This window comes from Thermobia domestica, chromosome 10 (assembly GCF_964235325.1).
Source record: "Thermobia domestica chromosome 10, izTheDome1.hap1.1, whole genome shotgun sequence".
Lineage (NCBI taxonomy): Eukaryota > Metazoa > Arthropoda > Insecta > Zygentoma > Lepismatidae > Thermobia > Thermobia domestica.
In genome coordinates this window covers 265,437,679-265,451,207 of record NC_137463.1, presented here as the reverse complement: position 1 = coordinate 265,451,207, position 13,529 = coordinate 265,437,679, and the positions used below count along the sequence as shown (strand labels likewise).

At 32.5% G+C, this 13,529-nt stretch overlaps 1 long non-coding RNA gene across 1 annotated transcript in view; it reads left to right on the top strand.

Moving 5' to 3' along the window:
- The window catches only part of LOC145662215 (uncharacterized), a 36,382-nt gene that overhangs the window by 4,853 nt on the left and 18,000 nt on the right, over positions 1 to 13,529 (top strand). The gene's annotated exons all lie outside the window — the stretch shown is intronic.

Below are 13,529 nucleotides of genomic sequence, written 5' to 3'. Positions count from 1 at the left end.
GTAACCGAATTTTAAGATATTTTGGAGCTGACAGCACTGTTATCACATGGGTCCAAGTCACTCAAAAAGTTCTTTGGTGTGTCTACAAAGCACAGTGAAAATGAAGTCATTGGCTACCCTACAAAAACAGAAAGAAAAAAATCTCTCTTATCGTACATGAGAAATTTTGACACTTTTCCGCCTCAGAAGCAAAAATCAACACTTATGCAGGTGTTGCAGCGTCCCTAATAATCCTATTGAAACTTTTTATGGTGCGTTGTGTTGGGCAAACACGAGGCTTTCAGATACTGGTAAGTTTGTTCCAATGTAGCCAATAAGAGGGAAAAGTGGGATATTTTCCGAATTTTTCATCTAAAATCGGGAAATATTTTTTTCTGTAACTGAAAACACTGTTACCAGACAGACGCAAGCTATCTTAAAATAAAATTTGCTACTCCACTAATAAAACCTAAAAGTATCATGACAATATCTAATAAACTAAGCACGCCATTAAAAACAATATCTCATTCTACCTAAAAAAAGAAAAATCACAATTGTCTTTCCACTTACATTACAGAACAAGGTGTACAGTAAACCTCTACTGTATTTCTCCTAACTATCCAAGTGAAACTTTCTATGGTGCGTTGTGTAGGCCAAAGACGAAGGTTACTAGTACGTTTGTTTGAATGTAGCCAATAAGAAGAAAATTATAGAAGGAAAATGGATTATTTTCCGAATTTTCTCTAATTTAGGAAATTAAAAATTTTTGTGGCTGGAAATACTCCTATCTAACAGACGCTAACTATCTTAGAATAAACTTTGGTACGCCACTAATAGAAGTATCATGTTGCTATCTAAGAAACGAAGCTTGTAATTGAAAAATAGATTGTGGTAAACAGAAAAGTAAAAAGAAATCAAGGTTTAGAACCTACATTCGAATTTTTCGTACACCCCGTAATTACCCAATTGTAACGATCTGTATTTGCTTTCGTTCATTAAGGACTTATGTTCGATTGGCGTAAGTTGACTTGCGTTTGTATTTATAGGTACGGATTTATAAACATAAATTTCGAATTTTTTGAGTGAAAAATATGAAAATTTTAATTTTCCCAGTTGGCAACACTGATTCTTAGTTGTTTAAATTGGTCTGAAAAATTAGGTATCCATATGAGGTTTATTTCTGACAAGTTCTAAGTAGATCTCTCTAAAACGAAGGAAATTATACTGAAAAAAACAAAAAGAAAATTCGAAAATTCTCAATTTTTTACTTTAGGCTCAAACTTGAGAGGTAAATTCGACGCTCAGGAAAATTTACCATCAGGATAAACTATGGTCCAATCATATTTGCCATAGAAAATAATCATCCCGGTATCTTAATTAGTGATCACACAGGAGAGGATTAAGTAGGTCTCACTACCATTAGTGACACTTTGGCCACCCTGTCTCGAAAGAGTTGAAGTGATTTCAGTCCCCATAAAATTTGAGTAGTCTTCAGAAAGACAAGCCCTCTTTTGACAGCGATTTGTATCTGGAAATATAGAAATAGGAATCAACATAAAATAAAAAAAGTTTCGTAGTATATAACAATATTGCATTTTGTCTTAAGACGAAAAGTAATTTCATTTCCCATAAATTTTACGCTGTTTTCAGAAGATTATGTCTTCTCTTTAGGCACCGGTTTGTGTCTAGAAAATAAGAATCGGAATCAGTAACAAAAAACAGTTTCGTAGTATATGACAATATTTAACTTTTTTTAAAAAAGTGATTTCAGTCCTCATAAAATTTGGTTGCTTTTCAGAAGATTGTGTCGCTTCTTTAAGCAGCAATTTGTACCTGGAAATATAAAAGTCAGAACCAGTAACAAAATACAGTTGCATGGTATGTGATAATATTACACCTTTTCCAAAATAATTCCAGTCCCTATAAAATTTCAGAAGATTATGTTTTGTCTTTAGGCAGAGATTATACAGTCCGCAGCAAAAAACCTGCAACATGAGCATGTAAGTTTATTGTGAAATCACGGAGTCTTTTGTTCCAAAATAAATGTGCAGAGGAGGACGCCGAGGTTTCCCCTGGCGTGATTCGTGCCACTTAGACGTTGTGTTCATTCTCTATGCTGTTAGGCTTAGTTTTACAATAAACTTAGATGCTCATGTTGCAGGTTTTTTGCTGCGGACTGTACCTAGAATAAGATCATTAAATGGAGAGGATAGAGTCAACCTTCGTAGAAATCAATAGAAGTTACTCCAACAACAAACTAACAAATTGATAAAAAGTGTTGAATATAAGTATATATAATTATATAAACAATTATAATTTTTTTTTATTCAAGTTATTCAGTAGAACATTCTTCTCTACTAGAGTAACTAGCTATATGTGATATATAAATATTAGTACTATTTTGCAACTAATTCTCTAAATCTAATCGAACTCAGGTTGTAGGGTAGTTATAAAGCCACGAGGTAGCACGAAGTTCGTATAGGTTATATATACGCCAATACAGCAAGTGAATTGAGTATATAGGAGTGGTACAGAATACGACAACACTGAAGCAGTCAAGATAGGCTGAAACCCACAATAATGTAGAAGTAAATGGTAAGGTCATTAGGAAACAAACACTTCCACTAAAAAGAAAGAAGAAAAAAGATTATTTACAAAATCATCAGAATATTGAGTTTTACTGGAGAGAACAAATAGATTTTGGAATTGATTAAACCTATAATTATCTTAAGAATAAATCTGCATAAATTTAGCAAATCAACTTATGCATAATAGACAAATAACTACGTTTAGTAAAATAATTAAATTAGTACACGATTTGATACATGTTGAAATTTTGTCTTATTTCATGCACTCAGGTTTCTTTGGTATATGAAAAATATCATGATTTCATACATCGTAAACCACTAACCTTAACCCTTTCACTGTGGAAGGCGACGGAAAAACATTTCCCTAACCTGCGAATGTCGATTATAGTCGACGTGTTAAAATTTGTCTGTATCTCGGTTTTGTCGATTGTAGTAGCCAAAGGTTTTCTGTATGATTTCTATGGTTTATCGAAAACAATAGAACACACAAAAAACATGAACGGTACAACTTTGGCGACTACTCTCGACAAAGCCAAGATACGGACAAACAAATTTTAACACGTCGACTATAGTCGACATTCGCATGTTAAGCAAATTTTGTTTCTGTCGACAAAAGTCGACTTCCTCTGTGAAAGGGTTAAAGTATTACATCGATTTTAATGAACAAGTAAACAATTACTATATACTTGTTATGAACAAACTGGAAATCATTCAAATTATTTAATGTATCGTTTCAGCGTACAACAGTTGAGTACGTTTTGATATGCTCTAACGAAAAGTTTATGAGGATCTAAAAAACATCCACGCAGTTCAATATAAGTGTGTTTAAACATCTCCACTTTGCCACTACATTATGTTCACCGGTCTACAATACCACTAGCAAAGTCCATAAATATATATTTAGGTATATTCATTCTTATTTGCATACTTAAATGCGCTAAAATGAATCATCTAATATATAAAATTGAAAATGACTATGTTTGTAACTTTTTAACTCTTGAATCATCCAATCGATCTCGGTCAAATTTTCAACATAGATGAGATTCGCAGCTGAGATTGTTTTTATTATTTCACTTTGACGGTGCAACATAGGGGAAGGGGAGATTTATAAAAATGATCGAAAATGACCGATGTCGAATCCATAGTTTTCGGAGTCGCTGAGACGAACAGTGACACTTCCGATGCCATTTAAATCCAAATTCAGTCCCATTGCCCTTAATGTCGAAAATGAAACGTGTTGATTCATTTGATTCACGTATTGATTGACGAAGAACGAGCAATCTGCTAGTCTAATTAATATTAATGCCGGAAGTAACATAATTAAAAATGTCTTCAACTCAATTCTCATTAACATTTATATATACATGTATACCACTTGTATTATTGTTTACTTGTTTAGTATTTTTATAATGGGCTAGATATTCTTTTTAAGTTTTTATATGTTTATTTATTTACTGTTTCTATTCATCCCGATTATTAAATGAATATGAATACTTAAGTATGAAACCAGTGCACACCTAGTAATAATACACATATACACCTAATCACCCATACTGAAAACGTACACTATAAGTTCTTTCGCTACAATGCTTCATCAAATAGGAGGGAAATATAATAGGGTAAAGAAAACAAAAATTAAAGAACACAATAAAAGCTGGGAAGCGCCTAGAAATATACTATGTTTAGATGTAGGGTCATGTGGTCATGTGATAGTATTAGCAGATTCAAAGTAAATGGCGTTTAGTGAAGAAATGTAGAATTAACGGAATGGATAAGTTAGTAAGAGTAAAGGAGAGCGAAGAAATAATAAATGTAAAGGAAAAAAGAGAATTGAAAATAAAAATTAACAAACAAGTGAAATACGCAAAGTCGTTTTTCTTTAAGGTGACATTTAATTGCTGGGTACCGTGTTCGATTCTTGGTGGGCACACTAGGTCGCAAAAATTTAACAGCTTTTTCAGTCCCGCCATCTTGAGTGAGATTTTTCCTGGGTTTCCCTCATTCACACTAGGCAAATGCCGAGATGGTACCTAGCACAATGGTCCCAGGCCGTTTCCTTCCTTCCTTTTCATGGGATAGTGTGCTCGCTGAGGAACGTCATCCCTCATATACGTGACGAACTAAATGGTCTTAAATGCCGAAAGCCCAAAAATCTACTTCCTAATTCCTAATTCCATTTAATTGCTGTTTCAACAGTACTTATTACATTTTTCTGTATAAGACTGAACTTAGATATTTAAAGAGTATTTTGTAGGTTTTTATTACGTTCAGTGACTTGATTTAGAATTTTGATTAAGCATGGCTTGGATACCAGAAGACTACATTACAATGTTTCACACACACTTGTGTAGCAGGTCAAGATCTACCAAACAGTTCAAGTTTGATCGCGATCAGATAAATTCGGTGGAAGATTTCTTGTTTCCAAAATATGACTCAAAACTCGATATGTCTACCAACACGAGAAGTGTGATTTCAATCGGACGAGTTTGCCGGAACTCGGATTATATATAGTGTCCTCGAATTTTCAGGACAAAATCAAATTATGGAGGAGAACAATGATCTCTCTGTTTAATTTTTCATGCTTCACTGTTCATCTCAGCGACCTCAAAAACTCTAGATTCGACACTAATGTCGGTGTCGGTCATTTTCCATAATTTGTAAATCTCTTTCCACTCCTTTGCCTTACACCGTCAAAGTGATATGACAAAAATCATCTCATGTTCGAACTTCATCTAGGTTGACCATTTGATCGAGATCGGTCCGGTGGTTCAAGAGTTTTATTCATTTTTTTAGTTTTATTTATTTTTATATATCTCCCCTAAGTTCTATCGTCAAAGTGAATAGATAAATACTGTTCCAGGCCCGAACCTCATCTATGTTGAAAATTTGATCGAGATCGGTCAGGTGGTTCAAGAGTGAAGTCACATATACAGTCATTTTCATTTTTATATTTTTACATATATATCTCACCCTTCCCCTTCCCTTAGGTTGCACCGTGAAAGTGAAATAACGAAAACATCCCAGACCCGAACCTTATCTATGTTGAAAGTTTGATCAAGATCTGTCTGGTGGTTCAACAGTTATTAAGTTTTATTTATTTTTATAGATTTCTCCCCTCCTCTAAGTACTACCGTCAAAGTAATGTGATAAAAACTACTGCAGGTCCGAACTTCATCCATATTAAAAATTTGATTAAGATCGGTTCTGTCGTTAAGGCGTGATGAACTCACAAAGACAGTCACTTTTATTTTTATTCTTTTTACATATATTTCCCCCCTCTCCCTCCCTTAGGTTGCACCGTAAAAGTGAAATAGCGAAAACCTCCCAGGCTCGAACCTTATCTATGTTGAAAATTTGATTGAGATCGATCGGGTGGTTGTAAAATGATTAATTCACGAACATAGTCACTTTTATTCTTATATTTATTGACTTTTGTATATCTCCACCTCCACCCAATCCCCTACGTTGCTCCCTCAAAGTGAAATGATAAAAGTCATCCCAGTCCCGAACCTCATCTATATTGAAAATTTGATCTAGATCGGTTGGGAGGTTCAAGAGATTAAGAGTCACAAACATTGTCACATTCAATTTTATTATATATCTATATATATATATTCCATATTACTTTTTCTTTGTTTGTTCATTAATTTTTATTTTTCAATTCGTCTTATATATTATGCATCTATTTTTTTTATCATTCCTTCTCTTTCCTGCACCACTACCGATCTACCCTCGCATTAATTAAGGGTGACCAGATTTATAAAATAAAAAAGCGGGGCACTTAGTAAACTATCATAATATTAGTCTACGTAGGTATAATGATTGTTATGTCATTATTCTTGCCAGTGAGGAAGAACTCTCTAGGTTTTCAAAATAACCAATTTTTGTTTAAGCTTACTCCAATTTTAATTTTTCCATTATCTTTTTTATCATTTAACAAAACCTAGAATTAGAGGCATCGATTCTATCCCTGTCTCAGTTTTCACTTTTTTTATGAATGATTTTTTTTTTTTTTTGTATGAATGATGCCTAGATATACACGGTGCCTCAGTAGAAAAGCGCTCTTTTTTTTTTTTTTTTTTGGAGGGGTTCATTACTCGATTACAGGCTATGCGGGTTTGTTCTGGACAATATTGCATCCCTTTGTTTTCATTGTGTTATCCTATTTTCTTCTTTAATGTAAAAAAATAACTTAGATGAGTGTCAACATGTTTTTTATAAGAAGTCAATTGTTACTAATCTAATCAATTTTAGAAACAACCTACCACACACTCAAGAGTAAATTGAAAGTCTATTTACATAGATATTTCAAAAGTTTTTGACTCTATCAGCCACAAATATCTTACTAGCGTTATCGAAGATTATCATTCTTGTGTGTTCTTTTATTTGAAATCTTCCTGCCAAATAGAAGATATAAAGTTAAAATTATAGAAGATATAAATGATCTCTCGGAAAAAATCAAATACTCTTTAATATTTCTTTTATATGCTGACGATATAACAATTTTCAGATTAGCCAACAATGAGTGTGATAGCTATTTACTACAGCAAGATTTGGATATAGTAAATACGTGTTGTAGTAATGTAAATTTACTGAAAATTAATGGGAAGAAAGCAAAATTTAAATTTTCACAAGTAAAACTCACCATTTTGTCTGTAAATATAACATCAATGATGTACTAATAGAGAAAATAAACTTTATTAAAGATCTGGGTATTATATTTGATAGTCATTTAAAGTTTTGTTACTACGTAAATTCTATTGTAAACTATTGTACAAGGTTCAAGAAGGATAGCACGTTTTATTTTTAAACATTGGCCTGTATTTCAAACAGATAAAACACCTACTTGGAGGACCAAAACTAGAATTTGGAAAACTATGGAATAGCTATCTGTTTTGTTACTACGTAAATTCTATTGTAAACTATTGTACAAGGTTCAAGACGGATAGCACGTTTTATTTTTAAACATTGGCCTGTATTTCAAACAGATAAAACACCTACTTGGAGGACCAAAACTAGAATTTGGAAAACTATGGAATAGCTATCTGTTTTGTTACTACGTAAATTCTATTGTAAACTATTGTACAAGGTTCAAGACGGATAGCACGTTTTATTTTTAAACATTGGCCTGTATTTCAAACAGATAAAACACCTACTTGGAGGACCAAAACTAGAATTTGGAAAACTAAGAAATAGCTATCTGTTTTGTTACTACGTAAATTCTATTGTAAACTATTGTACAAGGTTCAAGAAGGATAGCACGTTTTATTTTTAAACATTGGCCTGTATTTCAAACAGATAAAACACCTACTTGGAGGACCAAAACTAGAATTTGGAAAACTATGGAATAGCTATCTGTTTTGTTACTACGTAAATTCTATTGTAAACTATTGTACAAGGTTCAAGACGGATAGCACGTTTTATTTTTAAACATTGGCCTGTATTTCAAACAGATAAAACACCTACTTGGAGGACCAAAACTAGAATTTGGAAAACTATGGAATAGCTATCTGTTTTGTTACTACGTAAATTCTATTGTAAACTATTGTACAAGGTTCAAGACGGATAGCACGTTTTATTTTTAAACATTGGCCTGTATTTCAAACAGATAAAACACCTACTTGGAGGACCAAAACTAGAATTTGGAAAACTATGGAATAGCTATCTGTTTTGTTACTACGTAAATTCTATTGTAAACTATTGTACAAGGTTCAAGACGGATAGCACGTTTTATTTTTAAACATTGGCCTGTATTTCAAACAGATAAAACACCTACTTGGAGGACCAAAACTAGAATTTGGAAAACTATTTAATAGCTATCTGTTTTGTTACTACGTAAATTCTATTGTAAACTATTGTACAAGGTTCAAGACGGATAGCACGTTTTATTTTTAAACATTGGCCTGTATTTCAAACAGATAAAACACCTACTTGGAGGACCAAAACTAGAATTTGGAAAACTATGGAATAGCTATCTGTTTTGTTACTACGTAAATTCTATTGTAAACTATTGTACAAGGTTCAAGACGGATAGCACGTTTTATTTTTAAACATTGGCCTGTATTTCAAACAGATAAAACACCTACTTGGAGGACCAAAACTAGAATTTGGAAAACTATGGAATAGCTATCTGTTTTGTTACTACGTAAATTCTATTGTAAACTATTGTACAAGGTTCAAGACGGATAGCACGTTTTATTTTTAAACATTGGCCTGTATTTCAAACAGATAAAACACCTACTTGGAGGACCAAAACTAGAATTTGGAAAACTATGGAATAGCTATCTGTTTTGTTACTACGTAAATTCTATTGTAAACTATTGTACAAGGTTCAAGAAGGATAGCACGTTTTATTTTTAAACATTGGCCTGTATTTCAAACAGATAAAACACCTACTTGGAGGACCAAAACTAGAATTTGGAAAACTATGGAATAGCTATCTGTTTTGTTACTACGTAAATTCTATTGTAAACTATTGTACAAGGTTCAAGACGGATAGCACGTTTTATTTTTAAACATTGGCCTGTATTTCAAACAGATAAAACACCTACTTGGAGGACCAAAACTAGAATTTGGAAAACTATGGAATAGCTATCTGTTTTGTTACTACGTAAATTCTATTGTAAACTATTGTACAAGGTTCAAGAAGGATAGCACGTTTTATTTTTAAACATTGGCCTGTATTTCAAACAGATAAAATACCTACTTGGAGGACCAAAACTAGAATTTGGAAAACTATGGAATAGCTATCTGTTTTGTTACTACGTAAATTCTATTGTAAACTATTGTACAAGGTTCAAGACGGATAGCACGTTTTATTTTTAAACATTGGCCTGTATTTCAAACAGATAAAACACCTACTTGGAGGACCAAAACTAGAATTTGGAAAACTATGGAATAGCTATCTGTTTTGTTACTACGTAAATTCTATTGTAAACTATTGTACAAGGTTCACGACGGATAGCACGTTTTATTTTTAAACATTGGCCTGTATTTCAAACAGATAAAACACCTACTTGGAGGACCAAAACTAGAATTTGGAAAACTATGGAATAGCTATCTGTTTTGTTACTACGTAAATTCTATTGTAAACTATTGTACAAGGTTCAAGAAGGATAGCACGTTTTATTTTTAAACATTGGCCTGTATTTCAAACAGATAAAACACCTACTTGGAGGACCAAAACTAGAATTTGGAAAACTATGGAATAGCTATCTGTTTTGTTACTACGTAAATTCTATTGTAAACTATTGTACAAGGTTCAAGACGGATAGCACGTTTTATTTTTAAACATTGGCCTGTATTTCAAACAGATAAAACACCTACTTGGAGGACCAAAACTAGAATTTGGAAAACTATGGAATAGCTATCTGTTTTGTTACTACGTAAATTCTATTGTAAACTATTGTACAAGGTTCAAGACGGATAGCACGTTTTATTTTTAAACATTGGCCTGTATTTCAAACAGATAAAACACCTACTTGGAGGACCAAAACTAGAATTTGGAAAACTATGGAATAGCTATCTGTTTTGTTACTACGTAAATTCTATTGTAAACTATTGTACAAGGTTCAAGACGGATAGCACGTTTTATTTTTAAACATTGGCCTGTATTTCAAACAGATAAAACACCTACTTGGAGGACCAAAACTAGAATTTGGAAAACTATGGAATAGCTATCTGTTTTGTTACTACGTAAATTCTATTGTAAACTATTGTACAAGGTTCAAGACGGATAGCACGTTTTATTTTTAAACATTGGCCTGTATTTCAAACAGATAAAACACCTACTTGGAGGACCAAAACTAGAATTTGGAAAACTATGGAATAGCTATCTGTTTTGTTACTACGTAAATTCTATTGTAAACTATTGTACAAGGTTCAAGACGGATAGCACGTTTTATTTTTAAACATTGGCCTGTATTTCAAACAGATAAAACACCTACTTGGAGGACCAAAACTAGAATTTGGAAAACTATGGAATAGCTATCTGTTTTGTTACTACGTAAATTCTATTGTAAACTATTGTACAAGGTTCAAGACGGATAGCACGTTTTATTTTTAAACATTGGCCTGTATTTCAAACAGATAAAACACCTACTTGGAGGACCAAAACTAGAATTTGGAAAACTATGGAATAGCTATCTGTTTTGTTACTACGTAAATTCTATTGTAAACTATTGTACAAGGTTCAAGACGGATAGCACGTTTTATTTTTAAACATTGGCCTGTATTTCAAACAGATAAAACACCTACTTGGAGGACCAAAACTAGAATTTGGAAAACTATGGAATAGCTATCTGTTTTGTTACTACGTAAATTCTATTGTAAACTATTATACAAGGTTCAAGACGGATAGCACGTTTTATTTTTAAACATTGGCCTGTATTTCAAACAGATAAAACACCTACTTGGAGGACCAAAACTAGAATTTGGAAAACTATGGAATAGCTATCTGTTTTGTTACTACGTAAATTCTATTGTAAACTATTGTACAAGGTTCAAGACGGATAGCACGTTTTATTTTTAAACATTGGCCTGTATTTCAAACAGATAAAACACCTACTTGGAGGACCAAAACTAGAATTTGGAAAACTATGGAATAGCTATCTGTTTTGTTACTACGTAAATTCTATTGTAAACTATTGTACAAGGTTCAAGAAGGATAGCACGTTTTATTTTTAAACATTGGCCTGTATTTCAAACAGATAAAACACCTACTTGGAGGACCAAAACTAGAATTTGGAAAACTATGGAATAGCTATCTGTTTTGTTACTACGTAAATTCTATTGTAAACTATTGTACAAGGTTCAAGACGGATAGCACGTTTTATTTTTAAACATTGGCCTGTATTTCAAACAGATAAAACACCTACTTGGAGGACCAAAACTAGAATTTGGAAAACTATGGAATAGCTATCTGTTTTGTTACTACGTAAATTCTATTGTAAACTATTGTACAAGGTTCAAGACGGATAGCACGTTTTATTTTTAAACATTGGCCTGTATTTCAAACAGATAAAACACCTACTTGGAGGACCAAAACTAGAATTTGGAAAACTATGGAATAGCTATCTGTTTTGTTACTACGTAAATTCTATTGTAAACTATTGTACAAGGTTCAAGACGGATAGCACGTTTTATTTTTAAACATTGGCCTGTATTTCAAACAGATAAAACACCTACTTGGAGGACCAAAACTAGAATTTGGAAAACTATGGAATAGCTATCTGTTTTGTTACTACGTAAATTCTATTGTAAACTATTATACAAGGTTCAAGACGGATAGCACGTTTTATTTTTAAACATTGGCCTGTATTTCAAACAGATAAAACACCTACTTGGAGGACCAAAACTAGAATTTGGAAAACTATGGAATAGCTATCTGTTTTGTTACTACGTAAATTCTATTGTAAACTATTGTACAAGGTTCAAGACGGATAGCACGTTTTATTTTTAAACATTGGCCTGTATTTCAAACAGATAAAACACCTACTTGGAGGACCAAAACTAGAATTTGGAAAACTATGGAATAGCTATCTGTTTTGTTACTACGTAAATTCTATTGTAAACTATTGTACAAGGTTCAAGAAGGATAGCACGTTTTATTTTTAAACATTGGCCTGTATTTCAAACAGATAAAACACCTACTTGGAGGACCAAAACTAGAATTTGGAAAACTATGGAATAGCTATCTGTTTTGTTACTACGTAAATTCTATTGTAAACTATTGTACAAGGTTCAAGACGGATAGCACGTTTTATTTTTAAACATTGGCCTGTATTTCAAACAGATAAAACACCTACTTGGAGGACCAAAACTAGAATTTGGAAAACTATGGAATAGCTATCTGTTTTGTTACTACGTAAATTCTATTGTAAACTATTGTACAAGGTTCAAGAAGGATAGCACGTTTTATTTTTAAACATTGGCCTGTATTTCAAACAGATAAAACACCTACTTGGAGGACCAAAACTAGAATTTGGAAAACTATGGAATAGCTATCTGTTTTGTTACTACGTAAATTCTATTGTAAACTATTGTACAAGGTTCAAGAAGGATAGCACGTTTTATTTTTAAACATTGGCCTGTATTTCAAACAGATAAAACACCTACTTGGAGGACCAAAACTAGAATTTGGAAAACTATGGAATAGCCATCTGTTTTGTTACTACGTAAATTCTATTGTAAACTATTGTACAAGGTTCAAGACGGATAGCACGTTTTATTTTTAAACATTGGCCAGTATTTCAAACAGATAAAACACCTACTTGGAGGACCAAAACTAGAATTTGGAAAACTATGGAATAGCTATCTGTTTTGTTACTACGTAAATTCTATTGTAAACTATTGTACAAGGTTCAAGAAGGATAGCACGTTTTATTTTTAAACATTGGCCTGTATTTCAAACAGATAAAACACCTACTTGGAGGACCAAAACTAGAATTTGGAAAACTATGGAATAGCTATCTGTTTTGTTACTACGTAAATTCTATTGTAAACTATTGTACAAGGTTCAAGACGGATAGCACGTTTTATTTTTAAACATTGGCCTGTATTTCAAACAGATAAAACACCTACTTGGAGGACCAAAACTAGAATTTGGAAAACTATGGAATAGCTATCTGTTTTGTTACTACGTAAATTCTATTGTAAACTATTGTACAAGGTTCAAGACGGATAGCACGTTTTATTTTTAAACATTGGCCTGTATTTCAAACAGATAAAACACCTACTTGGAGGACCAAAACTAGAATTTGGAAAACTATGGAATAGCTATCTGTTTTGTTACTACGTAAATTCTATTGTAAACTATTGTACAAGGTTCAAGAAGGATAGCACGTTTTATTTTTAAACATTGGCCTGTATTTCAAACAGATAAAACACCTACTTGGAGGACCAAAACTAGAATTTGGAAAACTATGGAATAGCTATCTGTTTTGTTACTACGTAAATTCTATT